At 38.1% G+C, this 23394-nt stretch overlaps 1 protein-coding gene across 1 annotated transcript in view; it reads right to left on the bottom strand.

Moving 5' to 3' along the window:
* LOC127409843 (synaptosomal-associated protein 25-A-like) overlaps positions 1-23394 on the bottom strand; it is a 52422-nt gene that overhangs the window by 25859 nt on the left and 3169 nt on the right. The window lies entirely within an intron of this gene.

Raw genomic sequence — 23394 nt, 5'->3', positions numbered from 1 at the left:
ACAACCATGTCGCAAGACGTATCCCTTAGTGTTGGGTTCGAGTCCACCTTAGTCGAGTCCGAGTCATGTCTGAGTCTTTAAACAATCGAGTCCGAGTTGAGTCCAAGTCTAAAAGGGGCCGAGTCAGACTCTAGGCTGTGTCCATAACAGGCTGAGTCCGAGTCCGAATGAATCTGTTCATGAATCTGAATTAAAATTGTAACCGTAAACTCAACATCAATATTTTAAGCTTCACTTCACAACTAAGAAAAACAGTTTGTCAATATAGCTGTAACAAAAACACCTCTGTTGCGTTTCATATATACACTTTATGATTAGTATCCTGCTGAACAGACTTCAAAGTGGTTTCAGAATGAAAGCATATGCTTTAGGTGTATGAAGACAAAACTATCCTTCAACACAATTCTTACTGCGTTCTGTTGACATTTCAATTATTTGTTGCTTTTCTCCTCCACTCAAAAATAGACTAAAGAAAGTGAAAGCTGCATTAGTCACTACAACCAAGGTTATTATTTTTCAAATTGTAGTTTTTATTTCTACTTCATTTTCAATTTGTCAATTCAATTTAATTTAGTTTTATTTAAAATGATCCCTAACTAAAGAAATAATAGTCTATACTGAGATTTCTTTCTGAATCTTTTTTCTCTATCTGCCGACTGATTTGGGAAAATACAGTAGACACAAATGAGTCAACACAGTAGTAATTAGCACTCGCTGAGAAGTTACGTCTCACAATTTGACTGCAAATGCTACATCCAAAAACACTGGAAAAGCCCACTGATAATATTAGGGCCATGTTGTCACGGACATGATTTTCTAGTTAATTGCGGGAAACCACACAATGCAGGGCAGTTCTGCGTGCTGCTTGTGTACCTAAATCCCTGATGCATCCGTGTGCGTCTCGCAGCAGCTGCTGCAGAAGATAAAACTTTTTTTTTTTTAATTATATTTGCTTGAGCGGCAGCTACGTTGGTCTGCAATCAGTCTGAAATCTTTAAATACCAACCAAAGAAAATTTCACTGAGCTCTTCTTTAACCACAAAAACATGAAGAATGATAATTTTGAGACATAAATTTAACAGAATTGTCCTTCAAAAGTGTCAGAGATATAGGCTAAAAAAGACGTGCATAATTTACCCGGTGGTTTACAATAAAAATTAAATAAAATAAACATTTAAAATAAAAAACGTCATAACCAACTAAATTCATCTCGTAACATGAAGTTTAGCATCATATAAAAACATTGAATAATACATTTATTTTATAGTCTATAATTAAATTATAACAAAACATTTCACTGTCCATAATATCCTAATATTTTATTGTGCATGGTTGAATGTTGTGAATGGTGGACAAATGCTGTAAAAAAAATTATTTTAAGCAGCTCGTCAATGCTTTGAAAATAGTCAATCAATAATAAATAGGTGCTGTTTATCTGTTTAGAGATGCTGTCTGCTTTAGCAATAACGCTTTTTCCCTCCGACTATTTAAAAGTTACACAGTTAATTCATCAAGCTATTATGGACCAGTTCAAGCTGACAACACTGTGTGGACCACATGAGACTACAGAAGCCTACATGTGTAGATACATTACACCTAAAAAGACTTCATATCCAATATTAATACTATTTTTATGTATTTTTATTTCGATATGCCATTTTTAGTAAAAATGTGAGAGACATGATGTGGGTGACTTGACTCAATGAAGTTCTTGATTTAAATTTTTTAACCACGATGAAACCAAAATGCAAGCACCATCTTGGCTGCACAAACGGCACATGCAATTTTACCAGTTGTCAGGTCCTGTGTCGTGTGAAACTGCCTTGTTTAGTTTCTATTATATTGGATACATACATGTCTTTATGTTTTCGTCGTGCCAGCCACCTCGGTAGCCGATTATATACAGTAGTCTCTGTAGTAACAATCAATCGTATTGGTTGACTGATGAGTGTGCCTGTGCATGTGCGTATGTGTGTGTGTGTGTGTGTGTTTGCTTAAACACAGTGAAACAACTCTGGCTATGTCTATGACTTCAGGGGCTAATAAAGCTGCATGCAGACAGAGATGTGTTATTTGTTTTGTTATTTATTCTTTTTTTTTCGTTGCATCACAAATGTCATGGACTCAGCTGGACTCTGAAAAAAATCCAGAGTCCCAAAAGCTCGAGTCCGAGTCAAGTCCGAGTACAAATGCATCCGAGTCTGTGACAAGTCCAAGTCCATTAAAATTGGACTCGTGACTCGGACTCAAGTCCAAGTCCAATCTTGAGTATGCCAACTCTAGTATCCTGTGGTCATGGAAAAGTTACTGTGTTTCAGAAGGGGCCAATTATTGGCCTGCATCAAGCAAAGAAAACAACCAAGGAGACTGCTGAAATCACTGAAATTGGGTTCAGAACTGTCCAACACATTTTGAAAACCTGGAAGGATAGTGGTGAACTTCAGCTTCGTGGAAGAAATATGGTTGGAAAAAAATCTTGTGATCGGAGATCACTAAAATGCTTGGTGGTCACATCTTAAAAAAATTTGACAGTATTTCCACATGCACAATGTGATGAGAACTTACAGGATTGGAACTAAACAGCTGTGTGGCCACAAGAAAGCCACTTGTTAGTGAGGCTAATCGGAAAAAAATGACTTCAATTTGCTAGGGAGCATAAAGAATGGACTGTGGAGCAATGGAAAAAGTTATGTGGTCTGATGAGTCCAGATTTACCCTATTCCAAAGCGATGGGTGCGTCAGGGTAAGAAGAAATGCACATGAAGCGATGCACCCGTCATGCATAGTGCCCACTGTACAAGCCTCAGGAGGCAGTGTTATGATCTGTGGTTGCTTCAATTGCTCAGGTCTAGGCTCAGCAACGTTATGTGGCAATAAAATTCCAGCTGACAACCTGAATGTACTGAATAACCAGGTTATCCCATCAATGGATCAGTGATGGCACAGGCACATTCCAGGATGACAATGCCAAGATTTGTCGGGCTCAAACTGTGAAACAGTGGTTCAGGGAGCATGAGGAATCATTTTCACACATGAATTGGCCACCACAGAGTCATGACATTTACCCCATTAAAAGTCTTTGGGATTTGCTGGAGAACACTTTAAGGAGTGGTTCCACTCTCCTGTCATCAATACAAGACCTCGGCCAAAAATTAATGCAACTCTGGATGGAAATAAATGTTGTGACTTTGCATAAGGTTGTCAAAACGACGAATGTGCAGTGTAATCAAAGCTACAGGCGGTCCAACGAATATTAGAGTATGCTAAATTTTTTTGGCCAGGCAGTGTAAAACATGTATTCATTTTTTTAATGATTGGGTGACAATGCAACGTTATCCATTGTTTGTCCCAGTTTTCATAAATGATTCAAATTATATTTTTTCCATCAGAAAATTCTAAGCAGGCCCTAGTGTGCCTTGCGCTGTTTTCCGAAGGAACAAACTGTGACTGAGTGACACTGGCTGAGGATCCTCATTTTTACCTCACAATAAGGTTAAGATATAATTCTTCTTTGATATATGACTTTAGGTACATCTAAATTATGAAATGAAATCATCTTTTATCTTAGAACTAAACCATTACAAGAGGTTAATTAATATGCACGCAGTTAACATGCATGTAATTATTCTGGTATTAATCTAACACTACATGTTAGCTCACTAGCAAACAGTTGTAGTTATTACATGAACGCTATGAGGAAAAATATCTTTGTCTGTTTTTTTATGCTGTGCCTGTGATAAGCCGGCCTTTAAGTATGCAAGCCATGCTGATAAACGATAGCGATAACAGAGAAAACAAATCATAAAAGCATATAATTAACTTGCCTGAGCTATATCTTATTTATAGCTCTATCATACACTATGCATCTCAGCCACGGTGACCACCATTTATATTCTAAAAATTATAGTCTATTATTGAGCCTAACATCTTACTCTTGTCTTACAGCTCATTCAAATATCAAAATGACTAATTTTAATCAATATATCTAATCATTCTGTGAATTTTTGGTAGGGATTCGCATATATTCAGTTCAAACGGGGTAGAAAATCCTGTGCTTTCGCGGCTAACATAGCAGCACTTTTTCTGCAGGCCTAAACTCTTTTTTCTCTCATCGCAATGCCATCATCTTTGGCCACATTAACGTTATAAATGCATTAAAGTTGCCAAGTTCCATTGCACTCTGACACAGTCAGAGATATAGATGTAGTGTATTTAATGTATGTAGTACGAAGCAGAGGTAGTGAGTTTCAGCAGAGAATTGAGCTGAGAAAGAATGAGGCAACATTGAAACTATTTCAAGCGTTGGGCATCTCCAGCACAAAAGCTCAGCAGATAAACAATGTTTGTGATGTTTAAGGTCAGGTAAATGTGGTGCCCTGTTATTTTGTTAGAAAAACCCAAGAAAATTAGAAAGGAAATAATATTACACTGGTATATGCCCATCCTAAACCAATACTTTCCCTTTCTCAGATGCATAACCTCCAGAGAATCAGCAACTGACATGACAATAAGCACTTCAGAGGTCAGACAGAGTTATTCAGCTAATAAAGTCATTTCATTTAAACAGCATAATTAAAATTTTCATGAAAAAGACAGTAGGACATTGCCTGCTCTCAAGGAACCCACTGCCTCCTCATATACATACTTTATAACAGTGGTGAGGTGCTGGCTGCTGTGTTTAGCTGATTAAATTATTCCCTGAGGTTCTGGATGTACCAGGAGAAATTATTCCCCCCTCTGTCATGGAAACTGGTTGACAGATATATTCCTGAAAAGGCTGGTTTGACAGCTAGAAAGATATCCACAGGGGGCTGTTACTGAAGAGAGGAACAGCTTACTGAATAATTGTGTTAAGTGAGTAAAACTGCTGATGCAAGGTGATCCAGCAGATGGAAATAACTCCAATAAATCAGATGGTTTGTAGAAGGAATAACAATATTAATTTGTAAAATTCAATTAATGAAATAAAATCAATTATAATGAACACTGAATAAATGCAAAATAGTAAAGAATTATATTTTGAATATTGAGTAAATAGGTCTTAAAGATATAATCCATAAATTAAGTCTATAGTATGTTGTCTCATCTAATGAACTAAGTAAAAGAAAGGATTAAGAAAGATTGAGGCCTCAGAGATGTAGTCAATGCAGAGAGCAAGAAGAGAAGTACTGAAAAGATATTTGTCCGAACCTATATAATACAAATCTGTGTGCAAGCTTGGTTTATCTCAATGTTTTTGTTCCGACAGAGAAAGAAACACATTCAGCTTGGGTCTGGTTGGAATTCAAGGCCTAAAACTATGTAAGCAGTTTTATTTAAGACATAACAGTTTTTTATCATAACCTTAACTAATTCTAGCACTTAGGAAGGTATCATGAGTAACAAAACATAGTCACTGAACATTGAATAAGAAAAAGCAATACTTAATATCCCTGCACACATTTTGAGTATTATCAAGTACATTGATTACATAAATGTTTAGATAAATAATTACATGAATGCGCATTTATGAATATGACGTCTTAGCAGATTACAATTGATTTCAAGCATAATATCATATAAGCAAAGTATAAAATAAAGAAAATCATCTTTCCACATGCATCAACTGCAACATATCTCCTAAGCAGAGAAGTAACCAAAAGTAGCAACTTTCCACATTTTTCAGCAATATTACAATTACAGTTTTAATGTAGCTTTCCTCAAACAGCTCCATAGTGCATGGGCTCCCATGTTGCTATCCTTATTCAAGGCCAAAATCTACAAAATGATTTGACAAAACTTACATGCTTGTAAACAAGTTTTATTTAAAGACTTCTATATTTAAAGAACTCTACCACCCGCAATACCATCACTGAAAAAAATTCCAAGCAGGTATTTAAGATGGTTTTAAAGAGCTATACTGCCTACATTAATTGCATGATTGTACTCAAGCGATTAAATTTAAAATGCCTGACTGACCTTTTACAGTGCAATGCTCTGGAGACTCTAAAGGTGCACTATTACACTCCCAACTTCACCACTGCAATGAATGTCAACTGCTTACTTGGTAAAAGATCATGGAGCGACGTCGATCTAGAATTAATTGACCCATCACCCAGTCTGTGTACTGATGTAAGCTCTCTTTGGGTAATAGAGTACAACATGTTTTTGATGAATGTGCAGCATGGCGCATATGCCATGGTGCCCTCGCTGGTGCCAGTGCATTACACTAATATAAAAATCTCGGTAGCACTTTATTTTACAGTACTGTTATACATTTACGTACTATATAATTACAACAACTATATTAATTACTAGGTACCTAGTACCTAACCCTAACCTTAATTAAGTACATGTAGTTACCTAATATTACTCTGTACTTTCTTGGGTAAATACACTGTAAGTATACTGAAAGTACACGTACTGTAAAATAAAGTGCAACCAAAATCTCTCTCTCACTTGTCCTCACTCAACCTCTGATGAATGAGCTCATTCAGATTCTGAGTACATCAAAAGTGTCAGAGGACGTCATAGTAAATTCATTTTGACAGTATTCTTGAAATAACCAGAAAGTTTGTCATCTGCCGCTGAACATATTACCAAAACAGAAGTTGCCTTAAAGTGCTTTATGTACTTCATCTTTATTTAGATTTATTTTAGATTTTACATAGAAACAATTGAAAAACAGTGCAGACAGACACAAAAACATGTTCGATGTGACCATGTGAACAGCCCCTAATACGCTTAAAATGAAAAATGCTTTAATACAACATCCAGGAAAAAACTCATTTCTATCAATCTTCACTTTTAATAAACATGACATTTTGTCAGAAGAACTAAGCTGCAATCAATAGAGAAAGACAATATTTTATGTCAAGCATTTTCATCCCAATAATTAACTTAAGCCTTTTCCATTTTTAAAGAACCAGCTTCCTGTAAAAAATTTGGGTCATCAGTTTGTAGACAGAAGTCTATATGACTAATGTGTCAAAAATAGTATTTTATATTTAGTATAATATTTTTTTTTTTTTATATCACTAAAAAATGATTTTTAGTAGTAAAATTCTTTAGTAGTAACCATGCATTATAATTGATTTTTATGGGAGAGAAAACGCTTACCATGAAATAGAGTATTTCTCCTTGGATTACAGTGTTACAGTAAAAAAGGAAAATCACAAAAAAAAAAAAACAACAAATCTAAAAACATAACAGTAAATCCAAAGGCAAAATAACAATTCAGAAAACACAACCGCAATTCAGTTGAAACGCAAAGGGTACCATAGCTTCTCACCTGATTGGCTATGTGAATGAGACCTAGTCCTTTCTACAGGATTGGTTCACTGATTATATCAAAATCCATGCCAAAATGTCACTGACTGAAAAACTAAATCATTTGGAGTGTTTTTTCTCTCGGGAAAACAGTAACAGGAAACTTTATAACACAGAGAGTAAATACAGGTAGCGGTTAGTTTTAAGTATGACGTTCTATGGTCTCATGGTTCATCTAGTGCGTAAGGGACCGTCTTAAAGTCCACAAACTGCACTAAAACGTTGGTGGCATCCAAGCGTTCATTCAATTTGCATGTTCTAACTTAAAAAACACTGTTGTTTAAAAAAATTAAAAATTAAATCAAAATTATAAAGGTTCTGGTTGTTGCCAATGGATAGATTTTCCAAGTATATTTAATTATATGGATTATTTAATTATTTTAGAAAAAACACCACTAAAATTCATCAAGATTTAATTTTTACATTACAAAGTTTGTAGCAGGCTGCCAGTGGTGTGAATGACTAACTTACATTGTTGTTGTTTATTATTATTATTATTATTTAAAAAAATAATTGAGTACTGTATATGTATAATTCCACATCTTGGGAAAATTCACCTAGAGTAAGTCAGCATATCATCCTGGTTACTTTCGTAACCTCCGTTCCCTGATGGAGGGAACGAGATATTGCGTCGATGTAGTGACACTAGGGGTCACTCTTGGGAGCCCCAAACACCTCTGCTTTTTTTAAAAAGGCCAATGGGAATTGGTGTGTGGAATTTGCATGCCACTCCCCCAGACATACGGGTATAAAAGGAGCTGGTATGCAAGGTCCCGGCCATTTCAGCGAGACAAGGTCCCGGTCATTTCAGCGAGTAATTCAGTATTGTGGCAAGAGGGACACAACATCTCGTTCCCTCCATCAGGGAACGGAGGTTATGAAAGTAACCAGGACGTTCCCTATCTGTCACTCACTCGACGTTGTGTCGATGTAGTGACACTAGGGGTCCCTATACAAAACGCCACAACTAGCTGAACTGTGTTACGTGGACTGGCGGTGCGAGACGGGCAGACCACTGTGTGCCTCATAGCCAGCGCACCAGGCCATCACGTAACCTCCCCCAACACTCTTATGAGCATCGAACAGTCCTTCGGGAATAAGTCGACTGCCCAAAAAAATAGGGACAGGCTAGCCCAGCCGTGGCCTCTTGTCCTCTTTTTTCTCCCTAAAATGAGTGGAATTTGTTAACCGACTGGGGGCCATAAATGTCTATGTCGGGGGGGTGTCACTCCCAAGGGGAAGACACCACGGAGACCACACCCCACCCAGAGAAGGGGGGGGGGGGGTATTTTGAGTGGAAATACATCACATGGTCTTACCGAGTCTTGTCGGAAGTATGTCATGTGGAGAAATCCCATGGTAGGTCCTACTCGAGGGGGAAGGAGTTTCTACAAACATGGTGACCGGAAGCAGAGGGGCCTCTGCCCAAGGAAGATGCAGTTTACCGACAGGAAAATGATTTAGTGGAAGATATCACATGGGGTCCAAACTGCAGGAAGGGTCTGTGTCGAGGTAAGACCGAAACGTGGAAGTACGCATCCTTCAGGTCTACCGCCGCGAAGCAACCTTGATGCCGGACGCTCGCTAAAATGTGTTTTTGCGTTAGTATCTTGAACGGGAGTCTGTGAAAGGCCCGGTTCAGTACTCGCAGGTCCAAGATTGGTCGCAACCCACCGCCTTTCTTCGGTACAATGAAATAGGGGCTGTAAAACCCTTTTTTCATCTTGGCCGGAGTAACAGGCTCTATCGCACCCTTCCGTAGAAGGGTAGCGATCGCCACACGCAAGGTAGCGGTGTTCTCACCCTTCACCGTGGTGAAGCAGACGCCGCTGAACCTGGGCGGGCGCCTGGTGAACTGAATCGCGTAGCCGAGTCGGACGGTCTGGGTCAGCCATCGCGAGCCTGAGGTGCCACGTCAAGGGGGCTCGAACCCCGTGGCCGTGATGAGTCCAGAGACATCGAAGCACTTAACTGGCTCCTGACACCCACCATAAGATTGGTCGAGGAGGGGGGAGGAGGAACATCATCCCCACAGTCCATCGGAACCAACCCGGTGTGGGCATGTTTGTGCAACAGCTGGGCGTGCAGGGGCGGGGTGTCTGCCGCTGGAGCACCAAACCTGCCAAAATGGGACGGTGGATGGGAGCTTCGGGCGCCCACACCAGGTGGTGGCGCTCTGTGGGCACAAGTGCACCTCGAGCGCCTTATCCACCTGGGGGATCACCGAATACCCCTTGGCCGCCCCACCATCGAGGGTAGTAAGAACGGGGGAGCTGAAAGATCGGGACCGGGTAGTAAAAGGTGCCCCCCACGATCTTTTCAGCTCCTGATTCACTTCCGGGAAGAAAGGAACCGGGGCGGGGCGCAGCCGTGAGTGGCGCTCTGGGCCCAGGAACCAATCATCGAGCCATGAGGTTTCAGGCTGTTTTTGTTCACTGTGTTATAAAGTGTCCCATTACTGTTTTACTGAGTGACAAACCATACAATTTTCAGTAATTGAGCATTTGGAATGCATTTTTAAATAATCGTGCAAGTGGGCAGAGAACCAGTCAGGAAAGGACTAGGTATTCTCCACACAGCCAATCAGGTGAGAAGCTATGGTACCTACCCTTTCGACTGAATTGCTGTTGTGCTTTCTGATTTGCTGCTGTGTTTTCTAACTTGTTTTGTTTCTGGATTTGGTGTTGTGTTGTCTGATTTGCTCTTTTGTTTTTGGATTTGCCATTGTGTTTTATTATTTGTTAATGTGTTTCTGAATTGTTATTTTGTCTTTGGATTTGCCGTTGTGTTTTTAGATTTGTTGTTTTGTTTTGCACTTCACGGCCACTGTAGGAATCTCTCTTCCAGAACGAGCACTGAAATATGCAAAGTAGCCTAATTACTGGTGTTTTTTAAATCACAATGGTGATAAACAATTATCATGCACTCAAATGCTATATATTTGACAAAATTCTCCTGCTTTTGAATGAAAACACAACAGAAAATGTGTGCTGGTTTTCACTGATCTTTTCCCCATCTGCTTCTGTCAAGTGTAGCGTCCGTGTAACATTTAACAGCCGATATCTCACACAACTCACTTGAAAGGAGTGTGATTCAGGTCCATTTCCTGATTTATGAAACATTCTTGGCAGTTTGGGTGGGAGACACTAAAATATGGGACGATTCCATATTATTCGGGACGGTTGTCAACCCTAAGTATGAGTATGAATGGCACAATTGGTGGGCCTTTGCATTGTAGGCTAACTCAGCCTGAATAACACCGTGTAACAAAGTTTAATTTTGGGGGGGGGTTCCTGGGTAGTAAGTATTATTTCCTTATTTCTTATGCCTCAAAAGTATTGAAAATGTCTATTATTCCCCACAAACTTTGCTTTTGTGACCAGGACAGTGATATTTTGAAATTTACCTATTTTCCAGAACATTCCAGATAGATTCAGTGCTGAGTGCTGAGTTTTTGAAAAAAGGCCAATGGGAACTGGCGAGTGGAATTTGCATGCCACTCCCCCGGACATACGGGTATAAAAGGAGCTTGTATGCAAGGTCCCGGCCATTTCAGTGAGACAAGGTCCTGGCCAATTCAGCGGGTAGTTCAGTGTTGTGGCAAGAGGGACCCCACAGCGGGAACCCACTGACCACTCAAGCAACTGCTACTTCTGCATGGTGGACCCTTCCAAACGTCGGACTGGCAAGAATGAACCTGCTATCACGAATCCCGACCTTCCTTCATCCATTGCCCCGGTGCCATACTGCCACGAGCTCCCCGTACCCACTCCTCTGGAGAGAGAGTAGCCGTCTTTAGAAGAGAGGTCAAAGAGTGAGGAAGATGTTGTAGATCTAAATGACAATTTCAGAGGTGGAGCTGAGGAGAGAAACCTATACTACCCCAACCAAAAAGACCTCAACGACTTGATTAGAGATCTTGGTCTCACCAAGTTCAGTGCTGAGCTTTTGACGTCTAGGCTCAAGCAGTGGAACTTGTTGGAAGTGTGCAAGTCGCAGATCAGAGGAAGCGTCACCAAACTTTTTCCAGCTTCTTCACCCATCAAGATGGGCTCTGCTTCTGCCACAATGTGACCAGTCTGATTGAGGCAATCGGAATCACCTGTAACCAGAATGAGTGGCGCCTCTTCATTGACATCCAGGAGCCTCAAAGCCATGCTGGTCCATAATGGTAACAAGTACCTGTCTCTTCCCCGGCTCACTCGGTGCACCTCAAAGAGGATTACAACAGCATCAAGACCTTGCTGGACGCCTTGAAGTATGATAAGTACATTTGGGGGCTGATTCGTGAAAGTGATTTACAGTATAATCATAAATCTCGAAAAACTACTCACTTCTAAATCTTTTGTAGTCATTTTTGTATTACTTTAGTATAAATACATGTTAATTTGGATTCATATGTTGATTTTTTCTGACTTTATGTGATCGAAAAGACACAAATTCACCTGTTTTCTCATTGGAAATAGGTAAATTTCAATATTTCACTGTCCTGGTCACAAAAGCAAAGTTTGTGGGGAATAATAGCCATTTTCTATATTTTTGAGGCATAAGCAATTAGGAAATAACACTTACTACCCAGGAACAAAAATTGTGTTACATAGTGTAATCTAAAGAGCTAACATAAGAAGAAGCCAGAGAACTGAGGAGATTTAACATTAACTCTCAATAGATCACAACAGCGAGGCTACTTGGTTCCTTAAGTATTTTTCACATTTATTTTCTCTATAGGGATCTGTAAAATTCTTCAAAAAACAACAAAAAAAAAAGAGTTCTAAGCCATGAACCAAACCAACCAACTCCAGAATGAAACAAAACATTTCAAACTTTGACTGAAGCGTAAATGAAAATCAGAAGACAAAGTTACAAAACTGTGTAATTAACATCTATTAAAGTTCATTTTAGGAAATAAAATACAAACCCATGAGGCATTGTGAATGATGTAATCGAATCAAAAACGATTGCACAATATAAAAGTATTTACTTACAGTCATTTATTATAAGTATAGAAGCATTATAGTTTAAGTTTATTGCAATATATATATATATATATATATATATATATATATATATATATATATATATATATATATATATATATATATATATATAAATTCACTTCTTCTTTCAGTTCACTTCTTTCAGTTTCTATACATCCCAGCATCATTAATAATGGATTAGGTGGTGCTAACATTTTTTTTGTTGTCATTTTTTCCATTGCTCTACCACTCATTAAAGCATGCAGAAAGGAAACCACTGTACAGAAACAAAAAGATGATAGAAAAAAAACAAAAACAATGTTCCTGTATCATTTTGCTATAATGACAAACGTGGAAATGCTCTCATTCCTGCTCAATTTATGGCTGTCATTATTTCTTGCTTGTTGAATAATGGCAGGCAATACAGAAAACCAATCGGCCCCATGCTAATCCTCAGCCACTCAAATCTATCACAACACTCCGACAAACAAAGATATGATGAGACCTGTGTGCATCACTTCAAAAAATTGATTTGGAAGCATGCAAACACATCTAGCCTGTATATTCAAACAAACTGGAAAGTTAAAAGATTAGACATGGGTTACAAGAAAGTAAAACTGCTAAAACATTGAGAAAGTTTGTTAAAGCAGTGAACATGACTGTGGCTTATAAAATAAACAGCCAGTATTGGTCTGCTGTATGAGTCTATGTTATATTAGCCGACAATGGAAAGTGCTTGTTAACAGAGACAAAGAGAAGCTCTATGGTTCAAACAATCGTTTACAAAGGCTCAGTGTGTGTGTGTGTGTGTTTGTGCTCATCCTCCGTCTCTTGCTGGCTGCCATTTTGTTTTCTCTCCTCAAATGTGCTGCCTCTCCCTTTTCTGCAGCACACAAAACTGTTCCTCATCAAAAAAAAATTATCAAAGCTTAAATACAACACTGATAACTGCTTTGAGTGGCCGTTCTCTCTTACTCTCTCATGCCTAGCTAAGCGCTAACTTCGCCTTTTATCCACTGATATGGAATGAACTTATCATGTCTGACCTCTAAATCTCTGAGAAAACAGATGTGTTTTACGAGATTACCCTTGAAATCGGGTTATGGTATTTCCCCTCTGCAGTGTTATGTATGTTGAAACAGATTGACTCCTGTGCAACGAGTTATCGAGCTTGGCATTTTTCAAAATCAGAGTCTCTAAGAGAGTAAATTCTCACAAATGCAAATACAGAAGAAGTGAAGGAGGATAAAATTGCACAAATCCTGGATTTTTGCCATATGTTATTAATTTCGCTACCAATATGCTTGGCGACTTGATGGGCATCTGTCACAGCCATCAAACAATGTCCCATGGTCAAATCCACATCAGCATATGTATCACAGTGAACATAAAAAAGGTTTCAAGGGACAAAACTTTATTCCTAGCATAGTCCTAGCTAGTGGTCGACCGATATGGGTTTTTCAATGGCCATACATAATACAATTTATCATTAGCAAATCATATGTGCACAAAATTTCTAAAGTGAAACAAACACTTTTTTTATACAATATTTACTCAAATTCTCATAAATTTGAAAAGAAGAAACCTTGTAACAGAAATTGTTCACTATCCATTGACAAATCTATAGGTAGATTTTGGAACTGACACAAGGTAGCCAAAGTAACTTTTTTGGTTAGATCATTTCTTATATCCCAGCTTAATATGCAGGGAAAACTATAAGTAAGCCATTCAAAGGTTAATTTTCTTGAAAACTGTAAATGCTATGGGCCCTGTTTTAAGAGCACAAGCGTTATGCGCAAGGCCTAAAGTCATAAGCACAAAGTCAATGGGCATGGCCATGAAGTTTTGGTATTTTCACACAAGCATGCGCTAAGTCAAGGTGCAAGTGGGTTTGGCAAAATTGCCTGCGCAACGCGCAAAACGTGTGACCAAGTGGCATTTAATTCCGAGGTTCTTCTCCAGTTATTCAACGTCTGCGTCCTATTTAAAGCACCAATGATTTAAATAAAGACAGCACATTAATGAAAAGTTGGTAGTGTAAATGGACTAGAAGCAATGAATTAGAAGAATTGAAAATCACGTTCTTCTGTGCGTAACTGTGTCCTTGATGAAGGTCAGGTGTATTTCTATGGCAGCAACACGCTCCTTTTATACGCATGGAAAATGTGATTCTCCTTAGAATTTGGATGTATGCACCATTAAATTAAGTAATTATTATTAATCCTTTTCATCTACTGACACACAAATCATGGCTAGTATAAACAGGGATTGTATCGGCGCACACTTCTACCGGTTTATTTTGAAAAATTATTTACTCGAAAACATTTAACAAAAAATATTCCTAAATTCAAATTACACATCAAATGAAACGAAAATATAATAAGTGATCAAAAAAAAAAACCATTATATCCAAACTTTTTACCCTCTCTAACTTGCTCCACCAGCCCATTTTGCAGTGAGTTAAAAATAAAAGTTGTGTTATGTGTAAATCAGATGTTTATTGTAATTGTCATACTGCTATGTTGCTTGGAACTGCACCCAAGACTTTCACCCACTGTTGCACTTGTGTATATGGTTGAGTGACAATAAAGGGATTTGATTTGAAATCACTACGACAACTGGTGGAAAATTTAAGAGGCGTTTAAGAGTTAAGATGTGGTATTGAAATGTCTTAGCCCAACGACCAAATTCTTAGGAAAATAGCAAATTGCGATTTGCGCCACTTTATTACATACAATACACCCACAGTTTGCGCGCCTATACCCACAGTAGCGCAAATACTCCCACCCACGGCCAGTGGCGCTTTGTGCTAGCAAGAAAATTACACTTAGAATTAGCACTCTCACGAACATTGGATAAGATGTTGTGCGCTGCGCTTTGCTCACTCTCGAAAATAGAGCCTTTAACACTGTGTCTTTGTGGCGCTATGAAAATTCTTCTATTTGTTTTGATCGACGCCTCTCAAGAGAGACAATAACATTGACTCAACCAATGGCGTGAGTTGGGGCAGGACTATCTGTTTGCTCCATTAAAGGCAGAAGGGGCGTGTTCAGAAAGCTGTTTTGAAATGTTTTTTAGTTTTGCAATTCCGTTTGGTGGCGCTAGTGGCACAGAAATTACATTCTTGTTAATTGTTAATCAGCCAAGAGAGCATGGTTATCGGCCAATAAATCGGCTTGGCTGATATATCGGTCTATCACTAGTCATAGCCCTCTGAGCAAAAGTACCACTGCAAAAAATCCTATTCTTAATGAGTGTCTGTCAATTTCTTGTAAAATTATCTTTATCTTTAATGACACCCTTAAAACAATGTTTTTTTTAATGTTCCATTGGCAGATTTTTTTAAATTGTTAGTTACTTGCTGACTAAAATTAGAGAAGTATGTGCTTAAAACAAGTGACACAGTTCTGCCAATCAAACAAGACTCTTTGCATATGCAAGGTTACCTCTCAGGTGAAATTATTTTGTTTAAAGCATGTTTCGATAATTTACAAGACAAAGGTACAGTACTGATTAAGAATGGGATTTGCATTGTATATTTAGGAAAATAACATGAAATCAGAGGGTAGTGGCAAGTTACTCAGCAAGGTAATGAATACATGTCAACAGTTTCAATTATGTTTCCAGTAGCTGAACAAATATAAGATATAAATTGTAATGGATGATGCATTATTTAGAGAGCTATCAGAGGATTCTGAGATCATTAATGCATCCATTTCTCTCCAGCTATGCCTTGCCCTTGATTGAAAACTGTGGAGTAATGGATGTAGCTGGCCACATGTAAACTATGGCAATGGCTTATTATTCACAAGGCAATCCAGCCAGATGAGGACAGGCCTGAGCAATGCTGCCCCCTCCTCTCATGAGCAGTGAATAATAGCATCAGATCCCTTCCTCCTGAGTGGAGGATTGCATGGAGGGATTCCAGAGCTCTGTTAACATGTTTCATATACAGTAGTGTAACCTCTTACTGTTCACACTCTTTGTACAAATCAGGTATGTAATATACGCAAATAGACAAATAAGCACATGCATTTAAACTCTGTGGAAATATCATTTGAAGATAATAAAAAAGGCCTCTACTGCATTACAATCTATTTTAAATTTGATTATACTGCAGTGAATTAGGGAATCTCCACTACTACCGATGGGCTTCCCCAACTTAGTCTTGGTTTCTCCCAAGGTTTCTTCCTCATCTACCTAATAATCTTAGGGAGTTTGTCCCTGCCACTGGGTTTGTATTTATTTTAAAGTTGCTTTGGAAAAATATGTATTTTTAAAAGTGATACACAAATAAAATAAAATTGAATTGAAATTTGATTACACTGCACTAAAGGCCCATCATTGGAGTATTGTGGCACATCTTTAACCTAGTCTCATAGAATCATGTTACTTTACCTACATTTTTGCAAAATAATTTGTATGTGAATTGTTGTATATATCACACCAGTTTCCTTGTGAAATAAACACTAGAGGCTCTACTACAACAATGACTTTTATTCCCTTTCACACAAATCATGAGAAAAGGGCAGATAATCAGTTCATAAACACGTACTTTTCGCCGTGTTCCTCACACAGTGCTATTTTGTGACATCAAAATGTTTTACTATAATGCATGACTTGTAAGGCAATACATTTTAACATTTACATTACATGATTAACTACACTTACAAGCTTGTTCACGTGCAATCACGTTGCGTGATATCTCATCTGATAGCGTGTTGCATTTGTGATGTAAAGGGCCGCGGTAAGAATCCTTAAGAGAATGCAAGTCGACACGTAAGCCAAAAGTATCAAAAGCATCATTACTTCAGCAATTGTGTTTCTCATGTCACAATTGCTTTTACCACACAATCGGTTAGATTTAGGTTTAAAGTAGGGAGGTTGGTTTTGTTGATTTAAAACTCAATAGAGCATTAACCTTCCACACCTCATCTGTTTTCCATCTCACATTTGCTTTTTATGACACTATCGGTAAGCTTTAGGTTTAAGGTTTAGGATAGGGAGGTAGGTATTGTTGATTTAATACTCGATAGAGCATTAACCTTAAAAACATAATCTGTTTGGGAGAAAACTTGCTTTTAGCACCAAACAGAGGACATTTAACACTGGAACCGTGATGCTTATAAGGAACCACAGATTATTTGCTATTATCAAAATAAATTGTTATCAACAATAGTGGATACAATAAAAATCTGATTATCACTAAAATTAAAGCCAACCATGTATTCTAACAGAAGATTTTTGGCCTTGTGATCTTTGACATTAATTAGTTCTCAACAATCTAAATTATACATTACACTATGCCTCATACTAAGTATTCTTCCAAGCACAAATATTCTCTTGACATACGCTTCTGCATCACACACTCATGCTGCTAAGCCATAAACTACAATGACTGCAGCATCCCTAGAACTTCATCTATATCCCCCCTTCACATTTGTGATTTAGCAGGGAACCAACAGCCAATCAGACTGATTTAAAAGAGTCCATTTCACAAAACCATTTGTGTTCAGCTCTGCAGTAACAGCAGCAGGTCCTGCGGCAGAGAACCCTCCCTCCTCGCTTCCTGTAAACCTCATAGTCAGACTACCTCTCATGGGGAAGCCCCGGGATGGATTTATTAACAACACGGCCATTAAAGCAGACACTGTGTTCCCTGCCCAACACCCCATTCTCCTTGCCTCTCCATCTGGCTCCAAGGTTCTTGAAGATATGTCAAGAGATGAGCTTGACATGGCAAGGATTCGGCCGTATGTGGGAGGCAGGCTTTACTCGGGGGTGGGAGTGCTTGGAGTGTGTTCAAAATTAAAAGTGTGACATTTCTGTTTTTTATTACAATTTCATAGGGTTGTACTGATAAATGAAAAGGAGCAGCAGAGGAATGAAGGTGCCATGACAGTGGGTGCAGTTATTATTTGACATGTTCTACAGATGCAGAGAGAACCTCACTATAAAACAACAGCACATTCAAACACCCTCATGTCTGCAGAAGATGTACAGTATGTATGTGTTTTAAACTATCGCTTCGATTGGCATCTTAACATTGTGTCATTGTATTTACATAATAATACACTTCAACAACAGACGCTGCAGCAAAGTCAAATTGCATCAATGGCAAATTGAGCGCCATTAAATGTAATTTACATGAAAATCTCCTAAAGTGTGCAGATGCTATTAAGTGGTTGTAGAAGATGACATTTATTTAGTTAATAAAACTGGAGGGATGGGAGGAAAGGATGTATGTCCACAGAAGAAATGACACCTAAATGATAGCATCAGATTCAGCAGGTGTTAAATATTTGAGAAGTCATAAACAATGGACATTAAAAAGCAATTAGGAACCCAGAATCCAGGAAACAGTCATTTATTTCTTCGAAGTTCATTTAGCCAAAGCTATTTTATATAAACATTTCAATTAAAGGAATATTCCAGGTTAATAAATTAAGCTCAATTAACAGCATTTGTTGCATAATGTTGATTACAACAAAAAATTATTTAAACTCGTCCCTCCTTTTCTTTAAAAAAAGCAAAAATCGAGGTAACAGTGAGGCACTTACAATGGAAGTGAATGGGGCCAATTTTTGCAGGGTTAAAAGGCAGAAATGTAAAGCGTATAATTTTTATAAAAGCATTAACATTAATTCTTCTATTAAAATGTATTATTTGAGCTGTAAAATAGTTTAAAGGGTTTTATGGCGTTATGTCGTAATGGCAATGAATGAAAGCAATGGTAAATGCTGGATTACCCCTTTAATCTATTTTACAGAGTTATACTCTGGCGGCCAAAAGTTTGGAATAATGTACAGATTTTGTTGTTTCAGAAGGAAATTGGTACTTTAGTTCAACAAAATGGCATTCAACTGATCATAAAGTATAGTCAGGACATTACTGATGTAAAAAACAGCACCATCACTACTGAAAAAAGTTATTTTTGATCAAATCTAGACAGGCCCCATTTCCAGCAGTCATCACTCCAACACCTTATCCTTAAGTAATCATGCTAAATTGCTAATTTGGTAATTGAAAATCACTTGCCATTATATCAAACACTACTGAAAGCTATTTGGTTCGTTAAATGAAGCTTAACATTGTCTTTTTTTTTTTTCTTTTTTCTTTTTTTTTTTTTTTTTTGAGTTGCCACAGTATGCAACAGACTGGCATGTCTTAAAGTCAATTTTAGGTCAAAAATGGCAAAAAAAGAAACAGCTTTCTCTAGAAACTCATCAGTCAATCATTGTTTTGAGGAATGACGGCTATACAATGCTTGAAATTGCCAAAAAACTGAAGATTTCATGCAAAGGTGTACACTACAGTCTTCAAAGACAAAGGACAACTGTCTCTAACAAGGACAGAAAGAGATGTGGAAGGCCAGATGTACAACTAAACAAGAGGATAAGTACATCAGAGTCTCTAGTTTGAGAAATAGATGCCTCACATGTCTTCAACTGACAGCTTCATTGAATTCTACCCGCTCAACACCAGTTTCATGTACAACAGTAAAGAGAAGACTCAGGGGTGCAGACCTTATGGGAAGAATTGCAATGAAAAAGCCACTTTTGAAACAGAAAAACAAAAAGAAAATGTTAGAGTGGGCAAAGAAACACAGACATTGGACAACAGATAATTGGAAAAGAGTGTTATGGATCTTAAACCCATTGAGCTTTTGTGGGATCAGCTAGACTGTAAGGTGCGGGAGAAGTGCCCGACAAGACAGCCACATCTATGGCAAGTGCTACAGGAAGCGTGGGGTGAAATGTCACCTGAGTATCTGGACAAACTGACAGCTAGAATGCCAAGGATCTGCAAAGCTGTCATTGCTGCACGTGGAGGATTTTTTGATGAGAACTCTTTGAAGTAGTTTAAGAAGTTCTGAAAATTTTTTTTAAAATTGTAATAGTAATGTTTCATGTTATTGATGTCCTGACTATACACTGTGATCAGTTGAACGCCACTTTGGTGAATAAAAGTACCAATTTCTTTCCATAAGAGCTAAATCTGTACATTATTTCAAACTTTTGGTCGCCAGTGTATATGGTGTTTAATTACAGTTTGTTATTGAAAATGTATAGGTTAAAGCTCAATTACAATGACTTTAACCGCAAACAATACAAAGGTTTCACTCAAAACTACACTCACTGAGCACTTTATTAGGAACACTATGGTCCTAATAAAGTGTTCGACGTTGTCTTCTGCTGTTGTAGCCCATCCGCCTCAAGGTTTGACGTGTTGTGCATTCCGAGATGCTATTCTGCTCACTACAATTGTACAGATTGGTTATCTGAGTTACCGCAGCCTTTCTGTCAGCTCGAACCAGTTTGGCCATTCTCCATTGACCTCTCTCATCAACAAGGCATTTCTGTCTGCAGAACTGCCCCTTACTAGATGTTTTTTTGTTTTTGGCACCATTCTGAGCAAACTCTAGAGCCTGTTGTGTGTGAAAATCCGAGGAGATCAGCAGTTACAGAAATAATCAAACCAGCCCGTCTGGCACCAAAAATCATGCCACGGTCAAAATCACTGAGATCAAATTTTTTACCCATTCTGATGGTTAATGTATATATTAACTGAAGCTCCTGACCCGCATGATTTCATAAATTGCACTGCTGCCACACGATTGGCTGATTAGATACTCGCATGAATAAATAGGTGTACAGGTGTACCTAATAAAGTGCTCAGTAAGTGGAGATCATGAAAAGAAGAGGTGTAGGGGGATTTATTGATGAATGAGCTTAATGTTTTAAAAGTCAACATGAAACAGGTGGGTTTCCATCCAACTATTTTTATGCGCATTTTGAAATTGCGCATAAGACATCCTGAATGGAAACGCTTGATATGTGAATAAACTTTCTAAATTCGCTTAAAATTTAATGCGCTAGGAGGAGGTAGATTTTCTAGAGTTTCGCATTAGTCAAAATGCACGTTAAGTTGATAAAAATAGTTTATTCGCAAAACTATGCCATGTTTTGACCATTCGTGCATGTGTTATGAGTGTGCAATAGCTTGATGTGACTAGCCCATCGAAAGGTCCAACCTTGGCACACAATATTTTGAACATAGCGCTTGTGATTCGGAAGTGTTTAACCCACAGCTGGTCAATAAAGTGGGTCCTCAAAATCCGCCAGAACAGTTTTGAGAGCGGGTGCTCCCAGGTATGCGGAGACTGGCGGTGTGTGGGCATTGCAGCTATTTCAGCCCACATTATATCAGATATTACACTTATTCTGTGGTGTCTCGTGGATGCATTTAATAAAATGAGATACTTGCTACAATCTTGCAAATAAAATTGTACCCAAAACAGGGAGAGGTTATTCAGCTGCTCCATCATGACGAGGCAGCTCCCTCATGATAATGCACATTACATAGTGGATGGAAAAGCGCAACGATGCTTAAAAAATGCAAAACATTTTGCATGGAAACCCAGTGATTGTTTGCAACCCATTTTAAATCTGTAATCTGATGTATTTAAAACAGGATATCCAACAAGAAAAAATGTGGGCAGGCACTTGATTTTACTCATCGGAATAGATTGGATTGTGAAAATTGGGCGTGGCATACAGAATGATAGAAGATTACGAAGACAAACATTTTTTAATCATAATAACGTGCACCAATCAATCATGCACAATAAAACCAGGCATGTGCGTTAATAAAGTAAATAGGGTCTATTTTGATTTATAGTGCATTTATCTTTGACCATCCTATTGAATTATTTGAATGAGCCAGTGTGTGTATTGTTATCAAATCACTGTTTGACGTATCTGAAACATGGGTCAACATTCTAATAATACTCAGACAGAAATATGCAAACATATAGCAAAGCTAATATTGAACTGGAGTTTCTGAGTAGCATTTACTATAGCATGATACTGAAAACAGAAATATGATTCCACTTTTATGGATCCAGACTGCCTATAATCTTACATGTAATCTGAGTAAGCATGAATCATCTATGATAATCTCATCTATTAATGCAGTTGTAGAAGTATCTAACATATGCATCACATCGTAGAAATAAAAGGATATTCAATGCAGATTTGCAACAACCAGAAATGTTCAAATCATGCTGCATATTGCATTCAATAAATAAACTCTTGTTACATGGTGAAAGAGCCACAATTCTAAAATGGCTTCAGACTCCAGTAATGAGCAAATTAACAGATGCCATAACATTTGTCCAAACTGCTCACAATTACAGCCTGCAAAAGTAGCCAAGAGCGTAAAAATATCCATACAATAGGGCACAAACATAGAGATGCCTACCAAAGACAAATGATGACACAGGTTACAACATAGTCATTTTGATAGTACAGATTAGCCAACTAACTCACCCACTGAATAAGGGATTAGAGGTAGTGGTTTAATCCAGAGCAAGCGTGCTTCAGACAAGTGCGTGACCTCTGACAGCACTCAGTGAACTGGATATTCATTCTCACGCATATCCTCACATGGTAACAAACCACCATTTATTTTGGGTTAGTTATGATTGGATAAAGGTTAGGTTATACCATGAAAATTTTCATAAACCAGAATTTAAATACATAGGCTAAGATTGCTTCAATTCCTCCACTATTATGTGCCAAATGCCAAAAAAATTAAAAATAAATAAATAAATAAATAAAAAAGCTAGCTCTTAATCCTTTGCCATTTTGCTAATCTTTCTTTTTTCAATACATTTGAGACTGTGCTTATTAACCGAAGTGATCTCTCGAAATCTGTGTTCACAGAAAGAGAACAACATCAGTCAATTTTGCATTACACATTTCTATATGTTGATTTATAATAGCTCTCTTCCCACCCCCAGAAACCTCCAGCACTATTGGTATGATGGTGATGGAAGGGAAACCCACATGTATGGGTAGAGCTTACAGACTGTTCAATATAAAGTGCACTTGCGCAGGACTGTCACAGAGATATCTGTTAGCCATTTTGTACTTTGGCCGATGTTATTGTTTGCAAGCTACTCTTTTGTGTACGGGTTTAGTGTCCCCACCAGACCAGCTCTTCTTCTTGATCTGTGGAATAGTAAATCAATTCTCATTTTTACACTGCTGGTGTTTCTCTACTGCCTCTGGTGCTTTAGTCTAGTCTGTGTTAAAATTAGTAATAT

This window comes from Myxocyprinus asiaticus, chromosome 19 (assembly GCF_019703515.2).
Source record: "Myxocyprinus asiaticus isolate MX2 ecotype Aquarium Trade chromosome 19, UBuf_Myxa_2, whole genome shotgun sequence".
Classification (NCBI taxonomy): Eukaryota; Metazoa; Chordata; class Actinopteri; order Cypriniformes; family Catostomidae; genus Myxocyprinus; species Myxocyprinus asiaticus.
This window is presented reverse-complemented; position numbering and strand designations above follow the sequence as displayed.